General features: G+C 46.5%; 1 long non-coding RNA gene across 4 annotated transcripts in view; it reads right to left on the reverse strand.

Annotated features, from left to right (window-relative positions):
• LOC310896212 overlaps positions 1 to 17,022 on the reverse strand; it is a 67,801-nt gene extending 50,779 nt beyond the window's left edge. Inside the window, exons 1-3 of one of the 4 annotated variants that reach the window (XR_014581280.1) lie at positions 13,666 to 17,022; positions 4,227 to 4,330; positions 3,522 to 3,657 (exon numbers count right to left, since the gene is read on the reverse strand). This is a non-coding gene — a long non-coding RNA (uncharacterized lncRNA). Of the gene's footprint in view, positions 1 to 3,521; positions 3,658 to 4,226; positions 4,331 to 4,518; positions 4,979 to 13,665 lie in introns of those variants that run through there. The other 3 variants (XR_014581282.1, XR_014581279.1, XR_014581281.1) reach the window with 3 other exon arrangements.
• Between the last annotated feature and the right edge of the window lie 2,719 nt (positions 17,023 to 19,741).

Genomic DNA, 19,741 nt, shown 5'->3' on the forward strand with positions numbered 1-19,741 from the left:
GTAGAGTCCCTCAGTTTTGCTCCACAAATGGCAAGTGTCCCCAGGTTGGTCTGACACTCACAGACACGTTCAGTTTGGGGGCGAACTTGGAGCACAGAGGCAAGCTCTGTGGGATGGGAAATGAACCTGCCGCTCTGGATTTGCCAAAACCACAATTTAAAACCTTGCTATAAACTGATTTCAAGCAGCTCTCTTCAACACCTTCAAGCTGCCTGAACCACTATATTATTTAAGATACCCCCCACCTTTTTTTTTTTTTTGGGCAACAGCCACCAAACAAAATAAACAATCCAACGCTGAAAGGCTTCCCCCACTTCACACAAGAAAGGAAGAGCAGCAAATCACTGCAGCGTCTGGCTCGCACTGTCTGGTAAGCTCTAGGGCGTTTTTACTGGCAGCCTTTTTTCCCAAGGAAGGTGCAAACAGCAATGGAAGAGCTCCTTATAAATCTGGAAAGTCCACCCCCTCAGTGAGCTGAGCTCTCTGAAATACCAGTGCCTATTTCCAGCCGCGTGGCTCGGCTGCTATTGATAAAATCAGATGCGTCTCAAGAAAGGAGGATGCTGTTGAAGCCAGTGAATGCTCTTCAAGATGTTTTCCTTCCTGCTCACACGTAGCTGGTAAAACGAAGCGACAGGAAAAGCAAGAGAGCTGCACAGCAGTTTTTGGCTATGTTTTCAGATATTTATACTGGAATACGATCATTTTCGCTTCCATCGTAGCTTCTCCTTCTGCTCGCTCCTACAGGGAATAGCATTCAGATGGCACTGCACTCTGCTGCCATAATAATGAAGATGTCACTAATTTACCATTTAGACTTCACTGCCTATAAAACAGGAGGAGGAAATGGGCTGCAAACATGATAAGGAGCAAACCCTGGTTTGAACACAAATACACTTAAGAACTGGGAGGGAAAAGGGGAAATTAAAAAAGATCAGCTAAAAGCATTGTTCCAGCAGTTGGGCATTGTGGTGAACATTCAGGATAGTCCCAACCACAGGAGCAGCCTCTGACCCCCAAAGAGTTGGCCAGGTTGGACTTCTGTGATATTTCAGTGCTTAGCAAGTAGTATTTAGCAGTAAGTGGCCGTCAAGTGTGTTTTTCACAGCTCTGTCCATTTTTTGCTGCTGAGGCCCTCTAATGTTTCTGAGGTCCCAATATAACGTATTATTGTAGCCTATATTTAAATCTTACCCTGTGCTTAAGGCCCTGATTGAACAGAGATAGCTTCCTTAAAATAAATAAATAAATAAAACCTACCCCTGTTAGGGGAAGAGAGAAACACATAAGAAAGAGGATTGGCTGCTGAAGCTGAGCCCAAGTCCCCAGTGTCTACCTACCTTGGACTCCACAAATAAAGCCACAGTTTTAGGAGCTGGCCAGCACCCCAGGGTGCCCAGAGTGGGAGGCCTTACCCTCTACCCCATCTCGGAGGCATGCTTCAGAAATAAAGCACCCTTGTGAAGCCTCCAGAGTGTTTCCTAAAGCTCCCCAGAACTTGTCAAATTTCCCAAGTGTTTTCCAGGGATCCCAAATTCACCCAGGCTGTTCTAGTCCAGGAGTGTGAAATGTTACTTTCTAGCTCTTTGCTCAAATTTAATGAGCCATTTCCTGCGTGACTTCCCTTGGAGAACATTTTGAAGCACCATGTACTTCCCTCCCCCTCCTTGGTCAATGCAGCCAGCCTCTAGCAAGAACCCCAACATCTATCTTCCCAAACCACGTTGCAAGTTTTTGGTACCACAACTCAGATAAAGGTTGCGCTGCTCTCCTCTTCAGAGGAAAAGCCACTAAAAAGGTCAGAAGTATGGCAAAGGGCACCTATCCCACTACTTCTTTAGAAGGAAATTGCTAGGGAGCAATCTGAGCCCAACCTGAACTCCTGCTGAAGAGCCTCTGGGAGCCTCGACGAATCTGCCCCTAAAATAATGCTCCATTTTCACCCTAACTACTACTGACTGATTAAATGAACCTCAGTATACAGCAGGTCTTTGCTGCTGTTGTTATTTTGTGTTACTGTTTTTTGGATAAGATATGCTTAGGGAAAACACTAGAGATCTCAATTAAGCAGCTGGGTGACTTATAAATATATATTTATGTTTGAAGCCTAAGTGGCCATTGGCTTCCCTACTGTTTTACTTAGCTAACAAAACAACTCTATCAAAGTAAGTATTATTCCAAAACCCAACTTCCTGTGCAGAATGCTCCCATGTGCTCCATCAGTCTGCTTCTCTGATGAACTACATCGTTTCTTATAAACTGTCCATGGCCCATAAATTTCCAAGCATAAAGGCTATTACTGTGCTGTGCAAATCTGCTGAGAATTTTATCCTTATAACTTCATTTCATTCGGTTGCAAATGAGTTTGGTAAGAAAGTTAATCTGCAAACTTTTATTTTTTTCCCTCTCCTCTTCTGCTTTCAGGTTTATTTTGATTAGTGACACTTTCTTGATTTAGTCCTGAGGTGGGTTTTGTTTTGACTGAGTTCAGTTGGACAGCCTCTGCCTCAAATTAACTTCCTTAAACTCAGGAAAAAGCTTCTCAAGTATTCCTTTCCCCCAAAGCTTAAAAACAAAATTCAGAATAAATGATAGATGAATGTAGATCCAAGTGGGTTTTGGGCCACCTAGTAGATAAATATTGCAAATTAAGCATGTTTTGGGGTCCAAATAGAAGACCCCTACATATGTTCAGGTATCAGGAGGGATAACTACTATATAAAAATGCATTTTTCCTTTCTGTCCCAAGCCACAGGATGGTGGGAAATGGATATATGTTTGTGCATGCAGATGAAAACCTCTTATAAATGTTTTGCTCATTTTAGCTCTCACAATTGCCTGTTTACATTAGGACTCCTGTTGTCGCATGGAGAGGACAGATCTTCAAACAAGTTTTAGTCTCACTATCCACTGAGTCGAAAAATGACTGGATTTTGCCATTGGGTGCAGCATGAGGCTTGTGCTTCCCCTGGCTTAATTCCAATTTACATAACAATACAAATTAGAGTTGCTCAAGGCCATTGGAGAGGTAGGGGAAAAAAGATGAAATAAGCCATAACTCTCATGGCTTTTTCTTCCTCTAAACCCCAAGAGCAGTCAATCACAAACAATAAGAAAAAATAATGGGAATAGAGACATTCTGATATCTTGATTCTGGAGACTTCTTGACTACCTTGTACTAATTTCATTATGCTCAATTTAAGGGGATTTTATTGATAGATACCCCAGGAAATATGACTTGGAAACAGTGTGTTACCTTGGGATATCACCAAACATTTGACATTGGGGAACTAAAACAAAAACAGATGTTTTAGGAAATAAGCAGCTTGAATATATCACTCATAAACCAATTAAAAGTTTCTGCAGCAAGCTGACATTTCCCATGAAGCAAGCAATGGGAGTAAACACAAGTCAGTTGGCTGCGAGCTACGGAGCAATTCCCAGCCACATTTTTTATTTTTGTTATTTTTTACTGCTTTGAAAATGAAAAAGAAAAAGGTGTGATAAAGAAGCAGTCTCACCTTGTCACTCCCTCACCCAGAATCTCTCTTTTCACCTTCACACTTCCATTCATTGCTCATTAAGCAAACAGAGAGATATTCCCACTATTGTTGGGCTCTTTGGCATAGACTCTCGGCAATTTAATGTCCAAGTGCACTGCAAAATAATGCATGAAAATTGTTTCTGTTTGTTTCAGGTATTTAGTAGAAAATAGTTTGCAGGTTCTTGAGTGTACAAGGGGATAATGAACAGTTTGGGGGTTTGATTTCTTATTTTAAAAGTTTCATCCTTTATTGCTTTTTTTCCCCAGTATACTTTTATTTTCTTTTACAGACCCAAGCAAAAACATCTAAGCACATGCTTAACTTTAAGCATTAAAAAGTCAATGGGATTTAAGCATGTGTTTAAAGGCAAACATATGCTTTAGAGCTATGCTGAATAGGAATGGTTTATTGAATCAAGGCTATAGACAGGTTAATAAAATGGGTTAATATATGCAATCTGGAAACAAAAATTAAACGTGTTTCTGGAATATTAACGTTATAAGCACTACTTCATTCTAGCTCAATTCCCCAAATTACTATTGGATTTGTAATGTCCTTGACACTGTCTCTCTCATTTCTTGAAGAAATGCAGATTATCATCCTAGATTATAATCAGCTGGCTAACATACAGCTTCAAGCTTATGATTTTATCCAGAGCAATCCTGAACGATATGAACTTACTTCAAAAAGGAGTTTATTCACTACAATCCATTTACAATGAAAAATCTTCCAAATCTTTTCCACAGTCGCATATCCATAATTCCCTCTGTATAAATATTCATGTGCTGTGAATAAGATGTAAAAGACATTGTGCTATTTTTCAATATTTACTCTAGAATTAGATCCGCATAGGTGCTTGTTCTATGACAAAAGATAAGAGCTTGCACTCGCATCAAAGATTTCTTTTAAATAGATCATAAAATCCATTGTGAATATTTAAGCCAAGAGTAATAACATGGTGTCATATACTCACAGTATAATGCAGCAACACTCTGCATTTTGACATCTGCCCAGACAGATGTTTAGAACGAAGTTCCTCAGATTCTTTCTTCTTTCTTTATTTATTTAAGTTGCATGGAAAAAATCTGGGAATCATCTTTTATATCGAAGCTACTTAGTACAATTTAACTGTCAACAGTTTAATTAATTTAAATGTAGACTTACTGTGGAAGCCAACAACACACACAAGCCTTCCACAAAAAAAAAAAAATACAGGGGGGGAAAAAGAGCAAAGCCTCCCAAAATGTTGCCAGCAAGATCCTGACCTCACAAAGGATATGGCTACGGTCACAAAATACGCAGAGATCAGCCCTCTAAAATCACGCAAATGACTGGTATAACTTTCTGCTCACATGCAATCTCAGCTCTGGCCGTTAATAGATGTTTTGCCACTACTTTCCTTCGGAAGGACGATGCCGATTGTTCACCCCTTTTGCCCGTAAGTAACGCTGCTGATAGATATCAATATTTACTTAGAGCAGTTGCAGAGCGATCTCTTTATAACTCCCCATGTCTTGTGATTTCTGGGTTTTAGTTTCATGTTGAAACGTGCACATTACCACATGCTGACTGCCAAATTTATTATAATGTAGATCATGTTTTAGTGATATTCCTTTAAACAAAGTTAGCTCGATTTTTAAGTGCTTGCTGGTTAGCTTATTTATTATGAAGATTTGTCAGGCAGCACAGTTAAGTTAATCAGTAACCAATAAAAGATTTAAGTTCAGAGATATAAACTGCTTGATTTATTACTCACAAAGGTTTTTGGCTTCTCAACAGGAACTCATGAAAACATGTTGTTATGGTTACTTTGGAAACCGATACCTTTTTATACCCTACTAATACAGAGGAATTTGAGAGGGGAACCTATGGTTCCCAGTTACGTGGATAGCATTTTCTGTACTATGCAAATACGCGGACAACACAAAACTCGCTTTGTTTGGCAGTCCCAGCACGGACTCCGTGATTTGTTTTACTCCACACATCAGCAGAGCCATCTCGCTTTGCACATGTCACTTCCTTGTTTATAATTTCTGCAATCTTCAACAAAAATCAATCTGACCGCATTGTTTTCAAAGCAAAGGTGCCAGCCAAAGGGTACTTACAGCAGCAATGTTACATTACAATCTTCTCCATTATGTAAATCCCAAAGAGGAAAATCACAATGTCAAATACAGTTAAAACTGAACATAAACTATCCTGGTGTAATTTTTTTATTTTTTTTAATCCTACCGAACACGTTACCCAATCTCATTTCACAGCCACTCTGGTGAATGTTATGCAAGTTTTTCCCCTACCTGTGGTCACGGCCGTCTATATGCTGAGCATGCAGCATAATGTCAGTGCAGCCTGCCTGGGATATGCATTGCGTAAGGTTTTCCAAACACCAATGTGATTGGGGTCCTGGGGTCTTACCAAGCCAAGTTTTCAAAAGGAATTTGGTCTCTAAAGTCCAATTGCTCTACTTTGGGGCATTTCAACCTTAAATTGCTCTTTGTTTTTAAGACCTCTCTATGCTTCAGGGCCAGATACCGACAGCATGACCTAAACCAGACTGCAAGCATCTCCATCCACCACACAGGGTGTGGATGTCTCAGTACCATCCAAAAATCACTCAACTTCCCTTCTGAAAAATAGGATACATCCCCAGAGCTGTTCAAACACAAGTAGATACACGTTGGCCCAACCCGTTCACCAAACTCGTGCTCAGGTTCTTACTGTTACGTTGCCCAAAACACAGGCTCTGCCCCAGCCCTGCCGAGGCTTCAGGCACCCATTTCAATCCAGTACATGCAAAGCAGTTCACAATGCCACCACGCATAGAGATTATCAAATAAAAGACGGTCAATTGTGAATCATGAGGTCAGGCTCACTCTCCATCAAGGCACTGTGATGACATTGCCGTAAACCTCAGGGCAAAGCTCGGCTGGTTTATGGTGTCACCACAAAGCTCCTCCAGGTTGCTGCCATAGTTCACGGTCCTTATTTTCTGTACAAGGGAGGCACGCAGCCAAGCCCATCTCCCCGCTGCTCCTTCACCACCTTTTGGGGGATTAAAATGCACCTCTTGGGTGGGTGTTGGGGAGTTTCATCAGCTGCAGCTTCTTCCACAGCTGCAAGAGTCACCTGTGTCCCTTTGCTCCCTGCATCTGATCCACTGCAGCCTTCTTTTCATGAGTATATATCATTTTTGTGCATATATATAGCATATATATTGTGTATTTTACACATAAAAAAACAAAATTTGCATCTGTTTAATCTCTACTTACATGTTGTGTATCTGCATTAACAGCCAGTGCTTGCTGACCACTGGTGGTCACCACCAGGTTTGGGAAGAGGCCCAGTGGGTGGGCACGGGATGCAGCAACATCCTGGGCAAGCTACAGCCCCTACAGACTGGATGCTTGCTCTATTTTTTATTATTATTTTGCAAAGCAGGCACAGCTACACAGGACTTATTAACCACCACTGTCACTGAGGCTGGCAGCAGCCACAAGCCAATGATCTCTGAAAACTGCTGGATTTCCTATGCAAATCTACTATGCAAAGACCAATGCCTACCTGGCATGGGGCAAACCACCCCTTTCCATGAGCCCCAGGGCAGACGACACAGCAGGGACACAAAACCAGCAGTAAAGAGCTGGAAAATGAAACCTCCACCCTCATCCCACTGCAGATTTAAAGATGCAGATAAAAATGGGGATCCCCCACCCGGGAATGTGCATCCAGCCCACTCCTGCTCGCATTTATTTTGGAGACAGGCAGGAAAGTACATCATCTGGTGGCTTTGGCACAGCCAAAGCAGCACACCACAGCTGGATAGCTGATCTGTGCCTTTCGCCTCACTGAGAGGCCTACCACATGCTATGAAATGCTTTAATGTCCCTTTAACATGCTGTATAAATAATTTCCGTATCCATTCAGTTGTGCTCACATGTGGTCCTTTGAAAGAGTTAAGTAAAAATTACAGTACCAATATATCTTTGAGATGAAACAATGACATTTATAGGTCATTGTAATCCCTGCATTAATTAATTTTATTCCCAGCCCTCCATATGATCCATATGATGCCTCAGTGTTAAATTTGGCCTACTAGGCTCTGTTTTAACAAAAAGATAAGTTTGAAAACTGCACTCAGAGGGAGTTTCTGAGTCACTAAATATCCGAGACATCTCAGGCCAGGCAGGTAAATAAACCTGCGTTCCCATACCAGCCCAGAGCATCCCTTTTTGGGACAAACTGGGCCTGCAGAATTATCCCAGGAAGAGAAGTGCCCCGATGTCCAGCCAGGGATGTACCCATCCCCAAACACCTCTGCGTATTACTACAGGAAGCAGGTGAAAAAAAAAGTAAGGGTGTATCCCACCAGGACTTACCTCTTCCCACCTTCCTCCCTCTGATGTATTGACAACATCCATCTGCAGCCATGTGCCCTGTCCCCGTCCCACCTCAGTGTCACCAGAGCCGCTTCTCCCTGGGCTTTTATATTTGAGAGCTCCACAACGCAAGTACAAGGAGGAAGAGGCCTTTTAATTGGCAACAATTAAATGCTTCATGATTTAAGGATTTATTCTATTAGTGATATGAGAGCCCTGATGTGATAATCTCCAATTAACAGTAAGGGAATGGCATGCATAAATCCCACTATGCAGTAGCAGCAGAAAATTAATACGTTGGTTTTTCCTTCATAGACATTACAAGTCCTGCTACAGAGGGTAGAGGTATGGAGTGGACCTCTGTGCTTGGCTCCATCACTTTGAAAATATTTACGTATTCTTCACATGCCTAAAGCACAGGCTCATAAACCAAAGGTTTTCCAAAACTGATGGCAAAGCTTCAGCCCCAGTGCATGCCAGGTCACCAGCAGCATAAAAGCTGCCATAAAGGAGAGGTCTCAAGAAAGCACTTCCCTTCTAAGTGGTGCAAACCCATGGCTCCACATCCTACAGCGAAACAGTTTGCCCTACAGCAGGGAGTGCATAACGCAGACTACGGGCTGGAGCATCGCCAGAGTATAAACCAACATGAGGGTGTTTCTTTGCTCTCACGTGAAAGTCACTCTTGGGTAACGAAATTCCTTAAATGCTTATATAGAGACAGGGAAACGCAGGTAGGGTTTCTCGGAACAGCACATCAGGAAATGTAATAAATAGGTCCAGATCCTTCAAGTGCGGGATGACGGAGAATTACTGTTCGGTATGTTAAATGCATCGCAGCCCAGTGATGGTATAGGTGCCGTGGGAGTCTGTTGGTCTTGGTGGCTCTTCCTACTCCTCGCTGAACAGGAAACAGGCACGGGGGTGCGCTGCCGCTAAGGAAATGCACCACCAAAAGCAGGAGGGGAACAGTTCAGCTGGAAGGCAAATCCCTAAATTGTCCACATGCCTAAAGATTTTCCTTGCAGGTTTTACAGCATCCATTCCATCTAACACATTTCACTTTTTGTCTCTCACATGTGCACATTTTCCCACATGCACAAATTAATGCTACAAGCAAAAGAAGGAGAAATCTGACTATTTGGAGGCTATTTATTTTGCTGAGCTAGAAATACAAAGGGACAGATTCTCAGTTAATAGAAACCATCCCTGAAGACAATAAAACTGCCCTGCTGAAAGATCTGATCCAGAGGTATGAGGATGTGCAGCATGGGATAAGGTGGCTGGGAAAGATGACCAAGCAAGTACAGGAGATCTGGATACTCCGTTTTCATTGAAAGTTTGGTTGGAAAGGGAGTACCTGGACAGTCACCATGATTAGGAGGAAATCCTTCTGCTGCTGCCCAGCCTGAAAGTCCCCCCATGCCCTGGATGTCCCACCTCATTGGGAAAGGAAGAAAGCAATGCTAACACCCAAACACCATGAGGAACAGTGTTCAAATTGTAATTCCCAAAGCCAAAATTTGACAAAAACATGCTCTGAAGAGACTACCTCCAGGAGAGGCACTGTCTTGCTCGGTAAGGGGATAACAAGTATCAGCAAAACACAGAGCTGGTCTGTGCTCCTCCTTGGTTTCAGAGTTACTGCCTTATATCCCTACTTTCTTAACAAATTAGTCCACTGACACTACAAAGCAAAGGGCTGAGAGTGAAGGATAATACACAAGAGAGCCCCTAGGCTGCTACTTTGGATTATAAGTATCTAATTTCAGTAATTTAAAGCAAATTCAGTTTTGTCAAAGGCTGCAGTCCAACCTATAAAACTCAGGTCCAGTGAGCATAACAGCATGCCTTGGAGGAGCAGGGCTCCAGAAGGGAAAACAAACAGCTCCATTCAACTCCTTCAAAGGCCTTTTCTCCTCTAACCATGAAGTTAATACCAACTTTCTTTGATTGTGCGTGCTGTAAGAGGTTGTGTAGCTTCAGTTACCAGCTTTCCTACACATCTCTTGGTTTTGTGTGTGTTTTTACACTCATGGCAGGGAGACTTCCATAACGTAGAGCAGTCAGGGATGAAAAAGAGGGAGGATAACTCAGAACAAATCAGTTTTTGTAAAGGGTACTTCATGCCTTCCTGAAAGCATGTGCCTTGCGTACTTGCTCGCAGCCGTCACACAGATACCTTGGCTATGTGGAAGGAGAAAGAGCAAACCAAGCCCAGCTCTCCTCTGCACTCAGGCTGATTTGAGGTTGCCCCTTTATTTTGGGGGAGCACTTCAAATTTCCTAATAAATTTGTCTCAGCACAGCAATAAAGAGCCACCCAGGGGCCCTGAGTAGCAATCAACATACAAATTCCCTCATTTTTAGCTGTAAGTGCTGCAGAAAGCACAGCCTTGGTTGAAACCCCATTTATTAAGGGTTGTAGGTCTTGGAGAGTTTAGTTAAATCAGGGATTTTTATGGTCTGAATTGCAGAGCTCACTCTCCCATGCATTTGTGGGGTCAACCAGTTTTAGAAAGCAAATCTTTTCACCAAGTTCCTCTTTGCTCCAGAGAAAAGAATTCCCCAAACCAAAATTTGAAGGATGGTATTTCAAGCTGGATATGCACATTGAAAAACCTCCCACTACTTCTCCATTGTTTCTGGAAGTGGGACTTGAGCTAACACCAGGGCTGCTCCACCTGGAGACAGCAATGAGCAAGGTTGGAGCCCTTCCCTGGAAAGCAGGGCTGGGCTGCTTTGTGCTGCAGCGCTCCTGGCTGTGCAGGGGACAAAACATTGCTTATTGACACAAAATAATGGTTGCTTACTGCCTGCACAGAGCTCAGTTCACAACAGTAGCTTCAAGAAGTCAAAAACAAGGAATTGTTGATTATTATTACTATTACAGGGCTTTTTTTTTTCCCCAAAAAGATCACGACCAAATGGTGGTTAATCTTAAAGGCTGTCCAAGAACTACAAATTTAAGCAGTAACTCCAAAGTAATCTCTCAAGCAATAGCTCCTAAATGTCTGCGTGCGGAAAGCTGGCACTTCCCCCACACAGATGGCAATGGAGTTGGGTGGCGTGGACTTCAAGGGCTTTGGAGTCTTCCAAAATGAAGCAGATGGATGGATATGGAGAATTCCCTTATGGATGGATAAGGAGAATTTTTTTTTGATTGTTTGTTATTATTAAAGGGTATATGCCCTCATTCTGTAGGTCAAAAGATGAACACAGCCTGATTACCACTGGGACCAAGGACAAAGCTTCCTCTGTACAGGAGGGTTTGAGTAACAGCCAGGACTGTTCCCTGCCAAGCTCCTGGTAGACAAACCAGCTCTCCTTTGCTATCCTCCTGGATTTGAAGGAGAAAGCAGGTACCCCTCAGAAGTACCAGCTCCTTACCCCTGACCTACCCACTGACCCATGCACACCAAGTGCATCCCTGCTTGCAAACAGGCATGAAATATCTCACTGTGACATTCAAGCTGGCTGCTGGGCATGGCAAGCTCCCACCGTGCATCAGCTGAGTGGTTGGGAGTTTTAAAGCAGGAGCCAGGGTGCTTTAAATCAAAAAATGTACTAAAACTCATCGATTACCAGCCTCACAGTTCACCTACCTAGGAGCCAGCATGCTTGTGGCTGAGAGAGAGAAGGAAGGTGGGGCATGCCGCAGTGATGTAGCACCATAAAAAGTCCATCTGAAGCAGATTGGGGTCACGTCCACCTCAAAGCTGCACTGCCCAGGAGGCATTTTTACAGCACATCCCTCCCTTAGCGCTGGTGAGTCTGTGTCTAATCCTCCTCGGTCAGAGGTGAAGGGCCGCTTCACTCTGCTGGTGGTGAGGACCAAGAACATGCCCTGATACAGGTCCTACAGCTGACGCCACGTCTCCTTGCCTGGATGCTGAGAAAGACATGCTTAAAAAAAGCCTCCCTCTATGCATATTATTCTTAATTTCTTCATTGCAAGAGTTTTCCAGAGGAAGCTGGTGTGCACCTCCCAGGCATGGGGATGTAGAGGTACAGGCAGCAGGCAGGAGCCCCCAGCTGCAGGGCGCTGCTGTGCTTCCCACCCAGCTACAGCCAGGTGGGTGGGGGGTGGGACCCCTGTGATAACTTTCTCTTTTTGTCCCCAGAAAGAGAGCAGGCAGGGTTGTAACCGCCCTCCCTCTCACAGGAGAGCTGTGCCCTGGATTTTAAAGTGTTTTGTCAAGGAAGAGAGATGTCCCTCCAGCACCTGCAGTACATAAACGAGGCAAGGTGACCTCCCAGCCCTGACCTGACCTGCAGAGAGGAGACTGAAGGAGGTTCCCAGCACAAAGGTCTCTTCTCTGGCTGTTCCCATCACACCCAGCTCCTCACTCCAATGGGAACTCCCAGCAAAGCATCTCTTGCACTTTTTGGTCACTCCCTGTCCGCGATCCCCAAGCTGAGCTGAAGGCCACCACCATCACCGAGTTCCTGAGCTGCTGGTGGGCACCAGCTTGGCACAGCCTCCAGCCACCACGGGATGGTGGCCTCTGCTAGACTAGCATAGTGGCACCCATGGAGAGGTAGGTCACCTCTCGAGCCACCACTGCCACATTCAGAAAGTCAAGGACAGATGTTAAATGGAGCTGAGCCTTTACCTCTCATTTTCGGCCCATTCTGGCCTGGACAGGGACACTGACTCAGGAGAGCAGCTGGTCATGTTTGGGCAAAAATCCCACAACAAGCACTTACAGCCTTCCCCCATCGTCCCATTGAAATGCAAGCCCTGGCTCTGATTCACCAGCCTGGCAACTCCCCAAACTCAGCAGAAAGCTAAATCTGGGTGCAAACCTGGGCTCTGCCACCTCAGCACCTCTCTAATTACTGAGAAAGAGCAGCAGTGGAAATAGCAGAATACTAATGAGTTCCAATAAGGGAAACATTTTGTAAGAGGAAAACGAGGTTAGAGGGAGGACTAATTTGCCAGGTAGGAGGTTTTAATGCCATCAGGGAAGACTCCGCCGATCCCTTCGTTAACAAGACCCGTTTGCTAATTTCATTGCGGTGACCCGGTCCCAGAGCAGCCACCCGCTGCCACAAGCCATGGGGCAAAACAACCACCAGCAATGGGGAAACTGAGGCACGCCGAGGCAGTCTGCCCTCCCACCAGGCAGGGCCACCTGTCCTGGTGCTGTGTCACCCCAACATGTCCCTGGGAGCTGGCCCTCAGTGGCCTCTCTGGGGATCCTTGTGCTCAGCCCCACCAGGTACCCTGCTGGTACCTGGAAGGAAGGTGGCTGTGTGAGTCTTAGCACATCAAAAGGCATCAGAAAGGGAAGTATGCTGTTAATTTACTCTGTTAAAGGACAGTGACAAACTTGGGGGGGGGGGGGGGGGTGTTGTCCTTTATCTCCATCCAGGACACCAAGGGGAAGAGGGGATTTTTCAACACAGGAGCCTTCATAGGGGATTTCCCAGGCATGGGAAAAAGCCTCTGGCTGAGGTCTATGTGGCTGGTGCTATACCAGGAACACAGCAAGAGCCAGGTAAGCACACTCTGGGCAGAGCCAGGGAACAGTGCACCTGCCTGTGTACACTGTTACCAGCAAATACCTGGACATTTGGGTAGGAAACCAGCTTTTGTAGCACAGGCAGACACAACAGCTTTGGGGACTACTTGAAGCAAGCTGGGCCTTACAGTTTTCATCCCCCAAAACAATTCTGAGGTCACGATGGCCATTTAAGCTCTGCTCCCCTCCACCCTATCCCACGTGCCCAAGCTCTCACCTCGCTCTCTGCACAACAGAGACATGGATCAGGAAAAGTCCTGGGTGAGCTCTGGGGGCCACAGGCAGCCTCACCCAGGCAGCCTGAGGAGCGAGCAGCCTAAAAGGCACCCCTAGAGTTAAAGTAGAGCAGCTGGTGAGGAGCAAGCCCCTTTATGGCTTCAGGGTCTTCAGCTGAGGATCTCCACCTGGGCTGGTCAGAAACCCCAAGCTGAAACACAGCTGCTTGGCCTCTGCAGCAAGGAAAGAGCCCAGGCATCACTCTGAGGGGTTAAGCCGCGCATCTCTGTACAGGGTACACTTCAAAAAGCAGTCCCACTGCTCATAAACCTGCTTCTCAAAGTGAAAGGCAATAAACGGGGCGTGGGGGTGCCAGACCAAACCTCTCCTTACATTGCCAGCTGGCCACGACAGACAGCTTTCCCCCTGGGATGACACCACCCCGGCCACGTCCAGCACCAGAGCAGACCCGCAGTTCAGACCAGGAGCAGCCAAGGCATTTTCACCCCCCAGGAGGACGCAATAGCAAGCCAACCAGTCCGTGCACCCTAACACTGGCACTCCTGACAACTTGAGCTGCCCGCCCCACGCTGCCCAGGCACCCGCCTCACAAACCAGCCTGCAGGGTTGGCGGCTGCCCCGCTGGCACGGGAGGCTCAGCGGCTCTGCCACTACGTGTACCATGTGCCTGATGGGGTGGGCACACTCTCAGGCAGAAGTCACAGCTCACACAGTGCCCCAAAATCTGTTAGCAGGGGGTTTTGGTGCTATCACCAAAGTTAGCTCCATTTGCAGACGGTAAACACGCTGGGTTTACTTCTGTGAACTTGAGCCGAGATGGGAGAAACACTTAAATTTATATCCACTTGTGCTGAACATCGTGTGTGCAGATAAGCATCTTCACAGTCTGCTTCTACCCTGCAAACATGATGTTGTTGGACAAAAAAAAAAAAAAAAAAAAAAAGGCTCCAGTGATTCTGCATCACCTAGCAATTGAAGCAGATTGAGTGGACTCTAATAAATATATGCCAGAAAAAATATATAAAGAATGTGTGGGAATGCCTATACTTTATCTTAACATTTCTCAGTAAAATAACTTCCTTATGGTGTAATCAGAAATGGAAAGCCAGCACCTAACTAAATTAAGTGCTGTAAATTTTAATAATAGTTAAAATTACTGTTCGATTTATTTTTATATTGGATGATCTTCAAAGTCGTAGGTTGAGGATTGCTGAAACCTTTTAGGGATTTGTTTCTCAAATCAGAATACTTCGGAGAGGCAAACATTGGCTTGAATTTTTACATCTAAAAATCCTTAGCGAAAGGAAATAGATGTCTTTGGAAAAAAAAAAAAAGGAGAGAGAGAGAAACTTTAAAAGTTCCCCTGATAGTTACAGATGGTTTAATCTTTGGAACCTATTATGTGTTCATTTTCCCTTCAGCATTAATTATACATAATTACCACCACTTTACCCATACCCTTTCAAAAACGAAATCTGTTTACATTTTTCGCATATGCTCTATAAATGCACGATTTTTAATGCATTTCTCCGAGAAACGGGGCTCCCACTCACCGCCTGAGTGAGCGGAGACCCGGCGCGAAGAAAACTGTTTTTTATTTAAGTTTCTTTAATACAGCTTAATTACTTTTAAACTCTGGAAACAATTAGGTTATCAGCCTTTGAAGTGAGACAGACAACTTGTCGTGCTGGGAGCAGAGCGCTCGCCCCTGGGGGCTGCGGGCGGGGCTGCGCGGAGGGGCCGCCGCTTGCGGCTCCCGGTGGCTGCGGGCAGGGCTCGGGGCAGCGCCGGGCTGCCGAGGGCTGAGGCTCTTCGCACCCTGCAGCCGGCTCCTTTTACCCCCCGCACGAACCACGAGAGTGTGTGACTCTGTCCTCCCTCTCCTTTTTTTTTCTTTTTTTTTTCTTTTTTTTCTTTTCATTTTTTTCTTTTCTTTTTTTTTTTTGCATTTTCTTTTTTTTCCTTTTTCTTTTTTTTTCTTTTTGTTTCTTTTTTCAATATTTTATTTCTTTATTTATATATTTTTTTTCCTTTCTCTCCCTTCCGTCCCCCCGCACCTCTGTCAGGTGTCTTCCCGGCGTGCAGGATGGGAGCAGCCCCGGACCGTGGTGCGACGGCCAACCCTCAGCCCCAGCTCCCGCTGCAAGGGGCATTTCCCCAAGGGCACCGGCTCCTTCTTTTATATTTTATTTTATTTTATTTTATTTTATTTTATTTATTTTATTTTATTTTATTTTATTTATTTTATTTTATTTTATTTTATTTTATTTTATTTATTTTATTTACTTCATTTTATTTTACTTTATTTTACCTTTTTTTTTTTACTTTTTTTTTTTTACTTTTTTCTTTATTCTATTTTACTTTATTTTACTTCATTTTATTATACTCTGTTTTACCTTATTTTATTTTACCTTATTTTACTTTACTTCATTTTCCTATTTCAATGTGATTTCTCCATGGGGGCAGCTCTTTTCCCCGGCGTTTCGCCTGGCCGCTGCCCTCGGCGGGTACTCAGAAGGCGAAGGGAAGGGGCAGCCCCCCCGGGCCGGCAGCGGCCCCGCTATTTGCATGGCATGTTTATAACGTGGTGGAAACCAAGACTGATATTTGTGGTCGGGAGAAGATGACTTTCACCTCTCCGGATCACTCTCTCAAATAAAAAAGAATTGACCAGCTACGGGCGTAAGCATTTATCTCGAGTTTGCGGTCATTATCTTTATTATATGGCCCCGGCAATAAATAAATCCGGGAGTTACCGCCCCACAATAAACCCGCAGTCCGCGGGACACCTCACCATTACTTTCCCAACAGCCCGCCGCCTCTTCCCCCTAAATCTCCCCGTCTGCCCACAAGGTTTTCTCCCCCCGTCCGCAGGTGCGGAGCCTCCCCCATCCCTTTTCCTTTTCCACCGCCCCCCCCGAAATGCCCCCGCGTGGGCATCCCCCGGGTAGGCATCCCCCCGTGGGCATCCCCCGGCGGCCGTGTCCCCCCCGGGTGCTCCCCATCAGCATCTCCCATGTGGGTGCCCCCCCCCGGGCACCCCTAGCTGGGCACACCCCAAGGTGCGCACCCCCGGGTGGGCACCCCCCGTGGGCGCATCCCCGCGTGGGTTTCCCCTCCGTGGGCGCATCCCCGCAGGTGGCACCTTTTTGGGTGCCCCATAACCCTCCCTCCCCGGCTTCCCCCAGCCGAGGGGACCCCTCAGCCCGCACCGCCCCAATTTTTTTTTGGGGGGGGGGCAAATGGGGGGAACCAACGGCGAAGCTGGGGACGAACGGAGAAGGGAAGCGCTGCCGCTGCGCCCGCAGCCCAGCTCCCTGCCTCTCCCTGCCCCTTCCCCCCCCACCCCCTCCAGCCCCCAGGTAAATGTCCCTGCAATAATATTTATTTACAGTCGCGATGCTGCACGTATGCTGCTTTTAATTGTATTTTACCAGGGTGATTCCTTCTCGCTTTTAAAACAAGCGGCTCGGAAAAATATTCCCATTTGGGGCGAGGGGTAAAGGCGCGGGGGGGGGGGGGGGGGGGCGTTTTTATTTATACCTTTGACATTTAAAAGAGCATAATTAATTTGTCCTGCTTGCATTAACATTGTTGAGGAAGGTTTCAGAAAGCTAACCAGCAAAGGGAGGGGGGAGGAAAAATAGAAGCTCGCCCAGAAAGCTTAGGATTTTTTTTTTTTCCTTTCAGATGTGTAATCAATCATTCGAGTAGGAGGCAGCAAAATTGTAAAGATTCGATAGATTAAAATGCAAATGAAAGGTAGAAAAAGAAACATTAACATGGCAATCAAAGATTTAATAATCGTAAATCACGGTGGGGTTTTTTTGTTGCAGCTGCAGTTTGTGTGTTTTTTATGTTTTAATCATGTTCGTTCTATAAATAAATAATTTCTGAAACGAGACTAATTTTTCACTATTTTAACCGTGGGCTACGGCACTAAATATTTTTTTTTTAAAGTATGGAAGTCCAGATTGCAAACTATCAGACCAGTAAAGGGAAGAAATAGCTAAGTTTGATTAGTTCCCATTTCAGATTTCAAGTGCACGTCTTCGCCCCGCTGCCTGGCCGTGACGACTGGTTTACTTTAAAATTGGAATCCTTATAAAGTTTATTTTGAAACGTGACTGTTTGTGTAAAAGCAGACAACTGGCGTTTCTTTACAAGTCCAACGGTAGCGCCAACTCTTCATTCCTGGAGGAAATTGAGAAAGATAAAAAAAAAAAATAAAAATAAAAAATCAGGGAGAGGGGAGAGAGCAGAACCACCGAGGCTGGGAGCGCGCTGCTGACATCCCAGAGCCGGGGGGTGCTGGGCCGGGGGGGGGCAGCTGGCACGGGGGAGGGTCAGGATTTGCCCCGGGGGGGGGGGCAGGATCTGCTTGGCCCTGGGGCTGGGGGCGGCTGCGGGGGGTGCCGGGCTTGGGGCGGGCTCAGCATCCCCGGTTGTTAGTGTTATATTGTATGTGCTTTTTAAAAATTATTATTATTTTTTATTATTATTATTTATTTTTATTTATATTGGAGGGTGGAGGGCCACGGTTTGGGATTTTCTGCCGGGATAACCGGCCGGGAAATAAATCTTTTTTTAACTTTTGGGCGTGAGACGAGGATGGGGGGAAAGGAGTTGGTGGTACTTCGTTGGGAAGCTTCGTGGGCAGGGTAGGAGCGAAGGGGGGCGGCCGGGGGGGGACACCCGCGGGCTGCCGGGCTCTGGGGCTTTTGGGAGCGCTGCTTTCGGGGGGCGAGCGGCGGCGGCTCCTCCGTTTTTGAAAGAAACTGGTAATAAAAAAAAGCCGAAAATCACAGTCCCGCAGGTACCGGCCAAAAAAACGTTCATCTGTCCGCTCCTCCCGGGAGGGGGGCGGATTTACCGAGCCCTTTTTCCCCATCCTCCTCACTTTCCAGCCGCCTTAATTTCCCCCGGGGGGGAGCCTGAGGGTTTTTTTTTTCCTTTTTTTTTTTTTTTTCTTTTTTTTTTTTTTTTCCAGCCCCCTCCTGGGGCCGCGGTGCCCCCAGGGCCGGCCCCGCCGGGGGTGCCGGGCCCCGCACACCGGCTGCGGTCCCGGGACTTCGGTGCCCGCCCGGGGGGGGCCGGGGGGGGCCCGCAGCCCCCCGCAGCCCCTGACCCCGGCATGCACGGCGCGGCTCCATTGATCATCCCGGCCCGCCACCCCCTCCCTTTATGAGATAATGCAATTACAAACATCAATAAGGAGCTGCGAGGGGAATCATTATGCGGTGACAGTGATAAATGACGGTGCAGAAATAGCAGGCTTTTTTTTTTTTTTTTTTTTTCCTAACAATCCAGGGGCTTTGGGGGCTGAGCACAGTCACCAAGGTAACAGATGACATCCAAAATGGCACCAAAGGGAAAAAAAAAAAAAGAAAAAAAAAAAGAAAAGAAAAAAAAAAGAACAGTCTTTCTTTCTCCTTTCACTCTTTCCCCCTGCTCTTCCCAAAGAGTTTCTCGGGGCTCCGGCAGCAGCTGCCGCCCAGGCGCTCCGCTATTTCCAGGGAAGCTCCGCGCACAAAGCGGCCGGGCCCCGGCCCCGCAGCCGCCCCCAGGCGGCCCCGGCCCCGCTCCGGGCTGGGGGCGGCAGCCGGGGGGGTGGGAAATTGGGGGGGGGGGGGGCTGTATTTTTGGGGCCGCCCCGCAGTTTTTGCACGCTGCGCCGAGCGGAGCTCAACAGAGCCCGGGATTGGAAGCAGGCAGGCAGGAGGGGGACGAAAAGTGAGGTTTCTTAGCCTAAAGAAGCCCTTCTCCGGCAGCCCCTGGGGAGAGGGGTGGCCACTGCAGAAAAACGGGCGAGAAAATTAAAAATCAAAAATCAAAGGGGGGAGGGGATAAAAGCTCGCCGGGGGATGCGCAAACTTTGCGCCGGCGCTGCGCGGGCGGCCGCGGAGCCCCCCCCCCCCCCCCGCGGCACTCTCCCGAGCCCCCAAGAGATGGCAGTCGAAACCGGCTTTCCTCCTCCTCCTCCTCCTTCCTCCTCCTCCTCCTCCATCTCCTCCTTCTCCTCCTCCTCCTCCTCCGCCTTCTCCTCCTCCCCCCCC

Source organism: Anser anser (genome assembly GCF_964211835.1).
Source record: "Anser anser genome assembly, chromosome: 3".
NCBI classification, from domain to species: domain Eukaryota; kingdom Metazoa; phylum Chordata; class Aves; order Anseriformes; family Anatidae; genus Anser; species Anser anser.